At 42.8% G+C, this 13,341-nt stretch overlaps 1 protein-coding gene across 9 annotated transcripts in view; it reads right to left on the bottom strand.

Moving 5' to 3' along the window:
- adgrl1a (adhesion G protein-coupled receptor L1a) overlaps positions 1 to 13,341 on the bottom strand; it is a 142,385-nt gene that overhangs the window by 73,159 nt on the left and 55,885 nt on the right. For 2 of the 9 annotated variants that reach the window (XM_044180807.1, XM_044180810.1), the window contains exon 2: positions 814 to 904. The exons of the other annotated variants lie outside the window; for them this stretch is intronic. The gene's annotated coding sequence lies outside the window, so the exon portion shown is untranslated. The remainder of the gene's footprint in view (positions 1 to 813; positions 905 to 13,341) is intronic. 9 annotated transcript variants of the gene reach the window in all.

Below are 13,341 nucleotides of genomic sequence, written 5' to 3'. Positions count from 1 at the left end.
TTGGGTTTCACTGTAGTGTAAAGCAGCATGACCCCTTTAGCAGGCTGGTGGTTGTGCTCAGCCCTGGGTGAGGGGGAGGGTTGGAAGTGGATGGAGGGATGGTGGCAAACAGAAAGGATGAGTGTTTATATGTAGTTCCATGCACAATCAGTTGGGAGGCCAGACTGAAGATTCAAAGCACTGCTTAATACTTACAGTAAATACTGTTAATACACACTGACCACAAAGTAGTTAATTCGGAGCACAGAAACCATGTTCAGGCTAACAGCAGCTACGGCATGAGAATTGCAAAATGGAGAGCTCTCTGCTCTGTGTTGCAGCGTGGCTGTTATGAATATTTGAAGCAGCCATATCGCTAGGCTCCTGGTTGTTGCTCGGGGGGGGGGAACATGGGCGCGGGCACAGAGTGGTTGGCAGTGCACAGAGGCCGGGATGGAGGGGGGTGGCGGGCAGTGGTGGAGGCAACGGCCCGTCCTGAGGCTGGCAGCAGGCGGCTCAGTGAATGAAAGCAGGGCAGGTCATGTGTGGGTGGGGAGGCGGGACTCTCCTGCTGCTGAGACAGATGCCACGGTTGTTAGGCTTAATTTCTTGTGCCAAGCACCACCCAGCACTGGCCAAAAACAAACTCAAATGCTTGTGGCTAGTGTGTGTGTGTGTGTCAATAGAGAGAAAGAGCACTGTTAGATTCGGTATCAGGCTCTACCAGGAGCACACACAAGCAGAGCAGTAATCGTTTACTGTTCAATCCCGTCCACCTTCCATCTCCTCCTCTGTTCTCTGAGTATCTTTCTCAGTCCTATCTCCATTTCTCACCATCCATCTTCCTGACTCTTTCTAGTCTGTCTTTCTTTCTTTTCTCTCCATCTTTACTCCATCTTTCCCTCTGCAGCAAAGCTGGCTCCCACTGCAGTGAAAAGGGGAAAGGCAGAGAGAGGGAGGGGGGCACAGAGAGGGTGAGAGAGAGAAATAGAAGTGAGAGATGAAGAAATAGCAGTCGGATATTTGGCTCAGTGTTGCATTATTGGCTCTGGTTGATCTGATCTGAGCAGATTACAGGAATACAATACTAACAAATCACCGTTCTGCCTCTTGAGCCTCACACCCTGTCACTCGCACGCAAATACAACACACAAATGCTGACTCTCTCTCACATACAAACTCACACCCTCCCCTGAGCCGACACCCAGACCTGTGGCCTATGTAGCCATGTGAGTCATTCACCACACTGCTATCTTCCCTGACAAAAGGCATCACCCATGCAGCAAGACATAATTACCTCTCGATTAATAATTACTAAAATTAATATAGCAGCAAAAAAGACAGATTATATAAGCGGAATGCAGGCAGATTGGCACAAAGGCAGCCTGTGCCAAGGCCAGTGCAACATGTTTTGACTCTGTGCTTACACATTAATTCAAGTATTGATCATGTTTGTGTTAAGAGCGAGGAAAAAGAGAGAAGGGAAATCAGAAAAACCCCAAACAGATTTCATCAAATTCAACAGCCACCATTGCCATTCAGGAAACTCCCAAGGACGAACACATCATATATATACTTACACACATATATAGTAGACAGATTCAAAGCTCCCACCCCATCATACTGACAGACACACAGACTAACACACATGCACACAACCACCACCACATTCATTTCATCTGGAGCACAGCAGGACTTTGGATGCCGATCCATAAACATTGATTCACACTTGCTTATTCATTTATCAGAATTTTACTCATTCATTCGCTTATACATTTCATGTCAAAGTGCCAGCTGGTAATTGATTGACTCACGTAGGATTTTTTTTCTTTTCACTCATTCGACACAAAAATGAGAGCAAAGTTTCTATTGTTTGTTATGGAAGACTGTGCTGCTCCTGTGTATTTTTCCATCAATCAAAAAAAAAGCACTCACCACCTCCTGCTGTATTATGGACTGAAGCATTGACATGTTACAGTCTTAACTCTAAGTTGTCATTGTAAGAATTTCTTGAATAAAACAGAGTGAAACTGCAGAACAATTGCATTGCAGTGCTTTAAAAAACAAAGAAACTGTTGCACATGTGCATCACATTACAAATGCTACACTTGCCATTGTGCAGCATAGCAGTAATCTCTTACACACAGACAACACACAATGGTGAAAGCATTACCAAAGCGCGTCATGGTGTCTGGGTGGTAGACAGGCTTCGGAGACAACAACGGTGAAAATTAAATTCCATTTAAGGCTAATCCCATTTCCAACCTCTGCAGAGTCTCACTGCTATTGTAACAGTCAAGGAAATCTGTCTCAATTGTTCCATTGCGGGAATTGATGGTGAAACACGATACAGCATAAATAATGAAGCTTGATCACCAAGAGACAGGACCTGAAGGAGACTACGACAGGGCTAGACAAGCATGCTGCAGCCAAGGGTGGTGGAGAGGGCATGAGACAGAGCCATGCCAGACAAGAAGGTGAGAGAGACAAGCAAAAGGCTGATTGAGAAGAGGGGACAGTAAACAATGTGTGTGCATTTATGCTGTGCTAATTCTCTTGACATTTCACAGGCAGTATTGTTTTGCTGCTGCTGTTACTGACAGAGACGAGGTGAGAGGGGGGAAGGATTTGAGTGTAGCAAAGGCTGCAGGACTGACAATAGCCTTGTCCCAAACGTCCCTACATCAACACACCACCAGTGTCACACATAAACAAACGTATACACACACTTATTGGCATTGAAAGTGAATCGGTCATTGGCATCCCGAGGGAAAGAGAGCAATAATAAATTATCTTGCTGCTCTCTAGTAACAGCTCCTCTCTAATCGAGCACTGGCATCACTTAGTGTTCTTCTCCTGACGAGAGTAAATATGCTCATCTATTACATGAAACAAAATGGTTCCCAGTTACAGCATGCCAAGAAGGTTAGGGATTATTATTTAATAGAATACAAACCTTAATATGGTAGCCTGATGATGTCAAGAGACAAGGATAGAGGAAAATAAAACACAGCGCAATCCCACTTGCTATAATTACACAGAACATGAAATGATGTGTTCAAATGTAGCTACATTTATTTGCCAAAGAGACTGGAGAGATGCTCATCCCCTGGGCTCATCTAAAATGATGCAGAAACGACAGGAGACTGACACAGAGATAGATGTACAAATACTATCCACCTACTTTTCAAATTTGCATTCATTTCACATCCAACTCGAAATTCACATCCAATTTTACAGTCAGTTCACGTCTAAGCTGACACTCAAAGTCAGCCACTTGTGCATGCAGCCTGTATTCGCGGGTCAGTGTGGTTAAAGCTGACACTTTCTGTCAACACACCCATCACTAACCCCCATTACTCGCTCACTTAGTCTCTTCCATCATGTCTCACTCATTCATTTGCTCACATGCGCAGACGTGCACCAATGCCCCGCAATCTGCACAAACACACAGTCATTACACACTTGTTTGTTCAGCAATTTGTTCATTTGCTCAGGCCTTCACTTGATCACAATATTCTCACCCACTCATTTGACATTCGTTCATGGCCCCAGCCACTTGTGCTCTCATCTGATCCTCCGATCACTGCCACCACTCCTCAGTCACATGCTCGCTCTTTCTCTCACCCATTCGCTGCTTCTATTTCTCACCCACTGTTCCCAGTCACACACACTTTCTCTTCCTCTCTTGCTGTCTCTGTCACATACTGCACATCCAGTCTGTCTCTCCCCTTCATTAACCCCCTGGATGACATAGTCCCTCACCCCACCTCTCTGTTCATCCTCCATAACTCTTTCTGGCTAAGACTGTTGTCTCCTTCTCATTATAGATTGCCTCCATCCATTCCAATAAAAGATTTAAGAGCTCCTTTAAGTGCTAATCAGGTTGTCATCCATGCAGCCAAAATCAGAGGCTTGATAAATAAAGACTTGTCTCTGTTGGCTAGCGGCTGACTGTTTTTAAATAGGTGACACCGGAGTGCATTCTGAGCACACCGGATCGATGCCAGAACCCCTGGGGTCCCCTGAAACAGTGAACAGAGACAAAGCTTAGCACTTGCTAATAACGCAGGGATAGGCAGCTTGCTCCCTGTTTTCAGAGGAACTCTCCCTGGGCTTGTCCTCCACTCCCCTCACTCTTTTTTTCCCCCTCTTTCTCTTATCATGACAGGCCTTTTCAACTCGCCAGTTGGCAGAATTGCATAAACAGAGACCCAAAACCTTTATTTTCGTACATTACACAGAAGGTTAAGCTGTTGCACTGAGGGAAGTGCATTAAAAAATACAAACAGACAACAATCACTCCTATCTTCAATACCCAACCAGCACACTCTTTGCTGTCTAATCATCCCATCACATCCCACTACGGCCAATTTGCCACTATGCCCAATCTCTCCTCCACAGTCAAACTGTTTGCCATCATTCGAAATACCATATCACCAGCCCTCGCTGTCACCTGCCAAGCCATATCACCTAAACTCCCGCCCTCATCCAATATATCCAGCACCAAGCACGGCTCGACAGACTTGTGCTATCACTGACCCATGCCTACACAGTGCTACAACATGATGCTGCTGCTCTCCTCAGCCCCTACCTCATCTCACCTTGTGTTCACTTACATTCCCTCCCATGAAAGCTCTACACCCTGCAAAGGCAATATAAAAAGGTCCACCTCTCCCTCGGTGGTTCTTTACCTTGCTTTGATTTTCTGTCCATCAAGGGGGCGTGGATTAGCGGTCTCTTGTTTATCTGCTCGTCAGTTTTATCTATCTATCACTAAGCCATCCTCTGTGCTGCAGCGGCCTCAGTTCTGCATTAATCCCCTATCAGCCAGCCAGCCATCCATCACCCCGTTGTCTATCACGTCAGATCCATCATCCGCCCATCTGTCTCACATTGCCCATGCTCGGAGATGATCTCCTCAGAGAGCCCCACCAGCGAGTCACAGAGGGTGGAGGGGACAGTGGGGCAGGAGTAAATTAGAGGGAAATGCAGAAACAGAAGATAGGGGAGAGGGAGAGAAGATTATACCCTGCCCTTCCCTTCCCTCTCTCAGCCTGCATCCTGCTGAAAGCATTCTTTTCATGTCACTACATGCTTATTAGCTGTTATGTTTGTTTCCTTGTAATTTGTTTGTTTTCCTCGCCTGCTAATTCTAGCCAGTGGGAGAAGTGCCAGTAGAGGGAGAGATAGCTGCTGGGGACGAGGGTCATAAATCCCATAAAACACAGATGTAGTGAGAAACCCCAGCCCCTCCTTCTCCAGCACGTTGACGCAAGGAAGGGATATTGTCTTAAGCCTCCAGCTTTGAAACAGCTCAATATCTGGGTTCATCAGAGGTCATTTGTATTTCCATCCATATCTACAACCATCGGAGTGAGGGGGACACATGTACAGGAGAGAAGGTGAATGTAGGGCAAACATTAGTACACTCGCAGAGGAAGGGGAGTCCACACAGGTGCATGTAAGTGCAGGGTGCAGGGGCAGGAGAGTGTAAACAGACACATATTAGGAGAACCAGTGAGCACATAGACATTTAGGTCTGTAAACTGCAAATGGTAGGTGAGCAAACAGGTATGTCTGTGGGCTGAAGCACCATAATTATTTAGACAAGTTGACAAATAGAGTCTGTGAGGGCAGAACAAATTGTTTAGAGGGTAACAGAAATATCACAGAAAAGGGCATTAATGTTAATGTAGATTCTTTCAGACTGTTAGTGCAAAGAAAAACAACCAGGTTTATGGAATAAGGAAGTTTAATATGCAGTCTAGCATCTTTGCAGAGACCAAAAGTAGTAGATCTGTGTGAAACAGTTCATTTAAATACACACTATAACCTGTTTACTGTGAATAACCACCTCAAGGCGATTGTACGATTATGGTTTGCAGTAACTCCATTCCCTCAATAGCCAGTGTTTACATGATTTGTTTGACACAAAGTAGTTGAGTAAAATGTCTTTTTAGCACCACAGGAGGACTATGTGCGTCTATGTTTTGTTGTGATGATGAATTTACAGAACCCCTTAACACAGGCTCTGTCACTTGCAGAGTTAGTTGTAACATAAAAGCCACTTTGCTGTCGCCCCCAAAAATGTGTGTTTTGCTTTGTTTTCCACAGCTAGCCATGCAGCTATTTGTACAGAAACACCACTTTGCACAGAATCAAAATACCAAAAGAATTCAGAATGGAAGTGAGTACAGAAAAAATATTGACTTCAAAGTCAGACAATTGAGTTATCCTTTCTTCAATTCTGGCTTTAATTCAACTAAAATAATCTAGTTAACATGTTTACATTACAAGTGCAATAATTTCAGTACTGCCTTAATCTAGTTATAATCAAGTTACTGGCATTCATGTTACCTCTCTCACTGTAAAGTAGTTATGTGATATAAAAAAGATTCTGCGAAAATGCTGCATGGTACTGAAGGTTAGCATTTCCTTGTGTGTCTTTAAATGCAGGTAAGGAATTTCAGGCATCCACAATATACTTTCTAGCAATGTTACATGGCTCTTGTTGAAAACCACAGACAATACAAAATATAATGAATTACATTCTGACATTTCTTACAAAATTGAAGTACCTCCCCGTCCTGTTTGCCTGTAAACCTAAGGATCATTCCCAGAGTATCTTTCATTCATCTTATTAACTATATACAGTGTAATATAATGCACAGCAGAAATGCCAGTAGAACACAGAGAGCTGCCCTTTGCATTTGTTTGAACTTGTATGGTAATTATGACCTGAGCTGCGGTCCATGTCATATGATTAAATAAACACATGGAGTTGGAGTTTTCATTTCTGCTGTATTGTATTACACGGCTGAGTTTACCCTCCAGTAACAAGCTACCACTGCTCTCGCTGGATTTTTCTCTACAATAGTATGCTACATACAATAGTATACAGTTTTAGGATGTTACTGTACACTTACATGCCAAACCTCAGAAATTCAGAATTTTCTTTGCTGATGATCTCTCTAATCCAGTCAATTGTTTTTACCAATATGTAATCAAATAGCCTTGTAAAATTGCAGCTAGGACTGCACAATGTCTTGTGACTAGAACTAGCTCTATGAATGTGGGCAGCCAACTGACAGATGAGATTCTCTTCTGTGTAATATCAAAATCGGTGGTCCTCCATTACACATGGAATAGGAGGAAAGAGATGTGTGAAGCTTCTGCTTTTACCCATAATGAGCCTAAACAAACATCTCCAAACAAATGTTCTTCTTCCACTTGCAGCTGAATCAGATGAGACAGCTGTCAGAAAGCATCCATATCCATCCTGCGTTAGCTCTAATTGGAGAACTGCTCTCCCTCCTCTGGCCCTATTTGACAGATACTGCTCAATCACCATACCGGTGCTGAACACTGCTCCAGCCCTACAATTACAATGCATACTGCTGTTACACAATGACACTTCACACACTGCACACATCCAAGCACAGTATTCATACATGTATATACTTTACTTTTGTGTGTTTGTGTGCATTTGTGTGTGCTTGCATTTTTGCATGTGCATTAATGTTGAGCGTGCATGGGCTGAGCCTGCATGTAATGTGTCATTTTATAACATACAGTAGCAGCATGCTTTTGCATGTGCAGAACAGGTATAAATTGTAATTGCTGCTTTTCCAATAAAAGGGTGAAACCTGCAGTCCATAACAGATGCAATTACCAGTTACACAAATACAGAGAGAGAGGGAGAGATGCACAAACATAAACACTCGCACAGCCTCATAAACACATACCTACATTATTTCATACACACTGAATTAATCAGCTCTTAGACAAATAGCTGAATAAATACTGTGGATAACCAGATCAATATTGTACACTCAATTCATCTGAGTTCACAGAGATGTCAAATTCTGCATAGTTCTATAGCACACTGATTAAACTGGCACCACATTAATTCAGTAAATCAATAAAACCAATCTTTCAAATAAATCAAGTCGCATGGACGGCTAGAGCCAATTGGAGGCCAAGAACACATTAAAATTCCCTTGCTCCAACTGCATATCTATGTCAAGCAGGCAGCACACTGATTTGCTATGTGGATTCCACAATTTGTGGAATGAAAACGATTAATCCATGAAACAATAACCAGGGTGCCAAGAAGGCACATGGTAATTCTATAATGATCAAAGACTCAATTAAATCCTTTTCCATTCTGTTCCCTAAATGCCTCATGTCTGTGGCTGCAGAGCAAATGTGTGTGTGTGTGTGTGTGTGTGTGTGTGTGTGTGTGTGTGTGTGTGTGTGTGTGCGTGTGCGCTTTTGGTGGTCAGTTTATGTCGTGTGTGTGTCTTCTTTGTGTTGTCTTGGGGCTGTGAGGTTACCAGAGGTTAAGCTGTGGTCTGGCAAGTGTCTTTTGTGGTCAGATGACGTATAACGTGTGGTGCATGTTCATACTCTAATAGCACTACAGGATGGGAGCACAGTGATAGTAATAGTTATTGGATTATAAGCGCATTAATATCCTGACTGACAAGCCAATGTATTTTATTAGAAATATGTCCTTCACCAGCCACGATGTAGCCTTTCATGGTGCCCATCATTTTGATTTTTTTCTTACAAAACTTTTCCCCTTTTTTTGTCCCTGTTTCAAATGAAAGTAGCAAAGCACTCGGTTGGTAAAAATTGCTGCACTGCACTGTAGTTTTTAGAAACAAACAAAAAACCAGGGAAGGTTTGCTGAGCATGCATGGTAATTTTTAGCAGCATCTTACTTCAAATTGATACTGTTAAGTCCACACCTGGTTGCTAGTTGTTGACCACTGTGCAGCTTCACTTGAAAACATCAGGCTCCATCCCCTTATTGGCATGGGACATCACAACCTCAATCCCACCTTTGTAATGTAAGGAGAAAATCTGACATAAAAATTACATCTGCTGCCTGTGTCTCCAGAGCTCGCCAGCACTGCCTGTCTCTGCAGCAGGATTAGCGTACAGCTGCAGTCTGGCTTGAACCACAGGCTTTATTTACCTCATATATAGTATTTTGTACTCCAAGGGAGGTCCAAAATGTCCCCAAAATCGGACAACCGAGAAATCGTTCTGCCATCTTGTTTTCTCACTAGTATTGGAAGGTAACATAGGTCATGGACCATGTGCCTGATAGTGATATTCTAGAGCATATCGATAATACTTATATGATGTAACCTGTGATAAAACATTTACACCACAATAATGGGTGCTCTGCCACTGATTCTACAATGTAACATTTGCAATGAATACTGGGTATTGTAGGAACCGTTGCAAGTAGTCAAGAGTCTTGAAAGGCAGAACATTTGAATTTCCTGTCAGTTTAAAAATATGCTTCTTTTAAGCTGCTCTAATACATTGTTTCATTAACAATGGATCACATGACTAAGTGTAATGTTAAAGGTGTCGCTCAAAGAGACGAACTCGCAGAGACACTGCAGTCCCACAACTGTCCTGTTTTGGTTTAGTCTCACCGTTCTCATCAACCCCATGTCCAGTCAGAGCAGGAACCTGTATATGTGAAAAAGCTCTGATATACCCACTGGACGCTACCTGTTCAGCAGCAGAAAAAGTTAGTGACTATCTAATGAAAATAGTGGAGTATTTAGCAGCTAAAGAGCCAGATATTTCTCTCAGTAGTTGGTTGATAGTTGGTGGAGACAAACAACAGAGCTAAAAGAGAGTGAATATTTGACTTACATTTGTCAGGTGGCCAGAAAAATGTCTCCAAATAAATGCTATTACTGGATGTATAAATAGGCAACTGTTTGCTAACACATTCACCATATCAACTTAATAAGGTGATATTATATCAATGTTGTATTTACAGCTTGTTCCACTGCCCCCTAGTGGCTGAAAAATTGATTGATTAATGCAGGTTTAAATAGAAATTGTGAACTTGCTCTTTAACACCAGTTAGTGGTATTCACAAACCTCTACCTTAATTTCCCCAACCAAATATTGGGGATTTGAGCCAGTGTTCATCTGACCACAAACCTATATGTACCAGTGTGGATTGTTTAAAAACGGCAGCAAAAAGGTTAATATCCTGTTGCACTCATTCACTTTTCTGCACAGTGTCAGAGAGGTGAACCTATGATACCACAAGTATTTTCCTGTGGTTTGTGTCCATATGTGCAGAGGAGCAGAGGGCATGAGGATTGGAGAGGAGCGGCACAGGGCAGTCTCAGGTGAGCCACACATAGTCCCAACATAATTATAATCCTTAATTAATCCACTCCGGATGCATGCTTGCTCTCTCTCTCTCGAAGTTCATTGCTGTAGGTGTTTATGGACTTTTTCCATCGTGGTGCACCTCCCCCTTTCTGTCTCATCTGGCATCTGCCTACTGTATGCATTATTCTCTAGGTGTTTTTGCAGCTGTTTATGAATATACGTGCCCTTTCACACCTTAGTCTAGAAGCTTCATCTCCCCTCTCCCTCCTCCCATACCTCCTTTCTGTTTTTTCTACCTGCTTCCCTCCAACTCCCATCTTGGCAGACAAGCAAACAAACAGCTTCTTTTAGTCCCGTGTTGTTTCTTGGTGTTGCCTCTTCTCACAGCTCACAGCACGGCCGCACACACACACAAACACACAGACGCACAAACACAAACATGATCACACCAGTCGAACACCATATACTCCAAGGGGAGTACTTCTGACACAAATACGAACCCACCAGAGCCAGTCTCTGTGGAATGACTCAGGTGAGTCTCAGGTGAACATCACTGTTTGTAAGAGCCAGACAGCTGGACAGATGGAGTTCCTGTTTATATACATGTCTCTCCTAATTCTGGTGCCTGACTGAATGCGTTGACAGCTTAGATGATGTCAGGTAACTCCTGTATTAGTCATTGAGTGTAAGGGGTCAGTGACAGAAAGCGGAAAGTGGATTGTGTATACGGAGGTGTAATGAAGGAACAGTGGAGTCCTGCAGCGGCAGATGAAGGGTGTGTACATGGCACTAAACTGAAGGTAATGAGGACAAAGGTGTCGGTATTGACGCTGGTAGAGTGAGAGCGCCAGGTGTGAGGAGGAGTGACGACTACTCCTGCCATTACCACTCAGCCCGCTCTGGCCGAGCCAATTAGAGGGGCTCATCCGCCACTCTGCTCCCTCTGTCAAGCTATCAGAAAAACATAAGGATTGAATGGACAAGCTATTAGGTCAATTGATCCCTGTTTCCTTTCATCTGTGTGCGTCCCCTTTTTCAGATGGACAGATTGGATGTGGAAAGCTACTCCAATTACTTGAGAACAAAGGTTTAAGTAAGATGGCCTGATGGACCTTCTCTCCATCTTTTAGTTTTTTTGTAAATTTAGCACTCAATTTGTGTCAAAAAATATCATAATCCTGCGGAAAAAAAGTTGTTCAGTGCGTCTGAACATGTGTTTGTGTTTGATTCCTATATCTCTATTGGCATATATCAGCATTGTATTGTATGTGTGGTTTGCTATAGGTGCAGAAGGATCAGAATTGATCTCACAGTGTTAAGAGCCCCATTGTCATTATATACCCTTGGCAGGGGCAGCTGTAACTGATTTCCTAAAATGCAAGACAACCAGCAGTGCAAGATTATATTGATTTATGATCATTATTCTCAAGTGCCTTCAACATTGCATCTTGGCACAGGGCCTTGACAACCCGTTAAATACATGTTAAGAAATGAAAACTGACAAACACAGAGTGAGCTGATAACTGGTATTTGAAGTAGCTTTTAACAACATGAATAGGGAAATCAGGCAAGCTCAAACGGACAATAAAAGTAGACCATTACAAACAGTGGTTAGTATTTGGTCATCGAAACTGCACTGACGCACTTTTTAAACACCAATTCAAAGTCCCCTTCCCCCTGATGACAAATCTGTATAAAACCAAATGAATTGCTGGTGAGGCTGACTGGTCACATTGATTGAGCATCACTGAGTCTTTTCACTGCTGTACACCAAGTCGTCTCTCAGTCGATAGACACAACCCAAATACACCAGGCACTCAATCCAGTGTGTTGCTACATGGGCCCATCCAGCTAATTTAACACCCACTCCATTTATGAAAAAGAGTCCTCATCGATTTTTTATGTTCATGTGCTCTTGTTGCTCCTGTTCATTTTCACCATGCTGGCGCCTACATGTGCACAAGGCTGGCAGCAATTGAATTAAATTAGTGTGTGGTAAGATTTCTATAAGATTGGCATCTCAAAGCCCACACCTTCAGTCTTTCTCCAGATGTAGCAGAGACCACAGAACCGGGAGCCTGCAGTTACAGGCTGCTTCTTGCATGGCTACATTCACTGAGAACTCTACAGCACAAAGGCCATGAGCTTCAAAATGGACGCACACTGTCCATCACTTTTGCACCTTGGCACCACAGCAAAGACTTTCTGCTTGTTGCCTATTATGTACCTGTCCCCCTCTGCTATTGCACTCTGTAGTCTTTGCCCCATTCTATTTTCTTTCCCTCTCTTTCCAATCTATTACTGCATGTTCATGCTCCCAAAATGTACTCTAGCATTTAAGGGGAAAACAGCCAGCACATTACGAATATCCTTAGAAAACATAATAGGGTAGTTTTGATTGCAATAATTAGTCCAACAACAGCTGTTTAAAACCATTTTCAGTGTGTTTTGTCGGCAGTGGCAAAACACTGAACCACAATAACTGTCATTATAATCATAATGGCTTTCCTGTCAGAACAAGACTTATCAGGCTGGTGACAACCATAGAGCTGCCACTGCCAGGTAAACAGTGCTGCCTATGAAGGGAATCAGTGAGGAAACGCTACCTGGCACTACACAATAAACAATTTCTAGGTCAGTCTAGTGAAATACTGCCCTACGGAGACATAGCATTTTGACAGAACTGAAAAGGGCATAAAAGATTAGCCTTTGTCTAAGGGGTACATATCAGCACCTCATGAGACACTATAAAAAAATGCATGCATCCTAGTACTGCCACATTCATCACTGGATACCTCCACCTTAATCAGATGGAATAAGTTAAAGAGAGCCCACTATGCATCCACTAAATTGAAACTACAATAGACAATTTGAATCTTCAACCCATTCTGATAATAGCATCAACAAATGCATATCCATTTTGTTGCAAATGTCAGCAAACATGTAATGATGGGGTGGCAAATGCTGTTCCAAAATTGTTGTGGTAAAGGTCACAACTAGAAGCCCAGTTATCAACATGATTTTGAGTGCAATGTCAAAATGACATTTTGGCAAAAAAAGGTCAAGACATTGACGTCCAGATACAATTCAATTTTGCCAAGGGTTGTTTTGAATGGCTTGTAATAGCAAATAATCTTCAGAATTACAAGAAATCAATACGGACCATGAACGTGATTTTTTTCAAAATGAATTCCCCTATAC

Source organism: Siniperca chuatsi, linkage group LG21 (genome assembly GCF_020085105.1).
Source record: "Siniperca chuatsi isolate FFG_IHB_CAS linkage group LG21, ASM2008510v1, whole genome shotgun sequence".
In the NCBI taxonomy this organism is placed as follows: domain Eukaryota; kingdom Metazoa; phylum Chordata; class Actinopteri; order Centrarchiformes; family Sinipercidae; genus Siniperca; species Siniperca chuatsi.
This window is presented reverse-complemented; position numbering and strand designations above follow the sequence as displayed.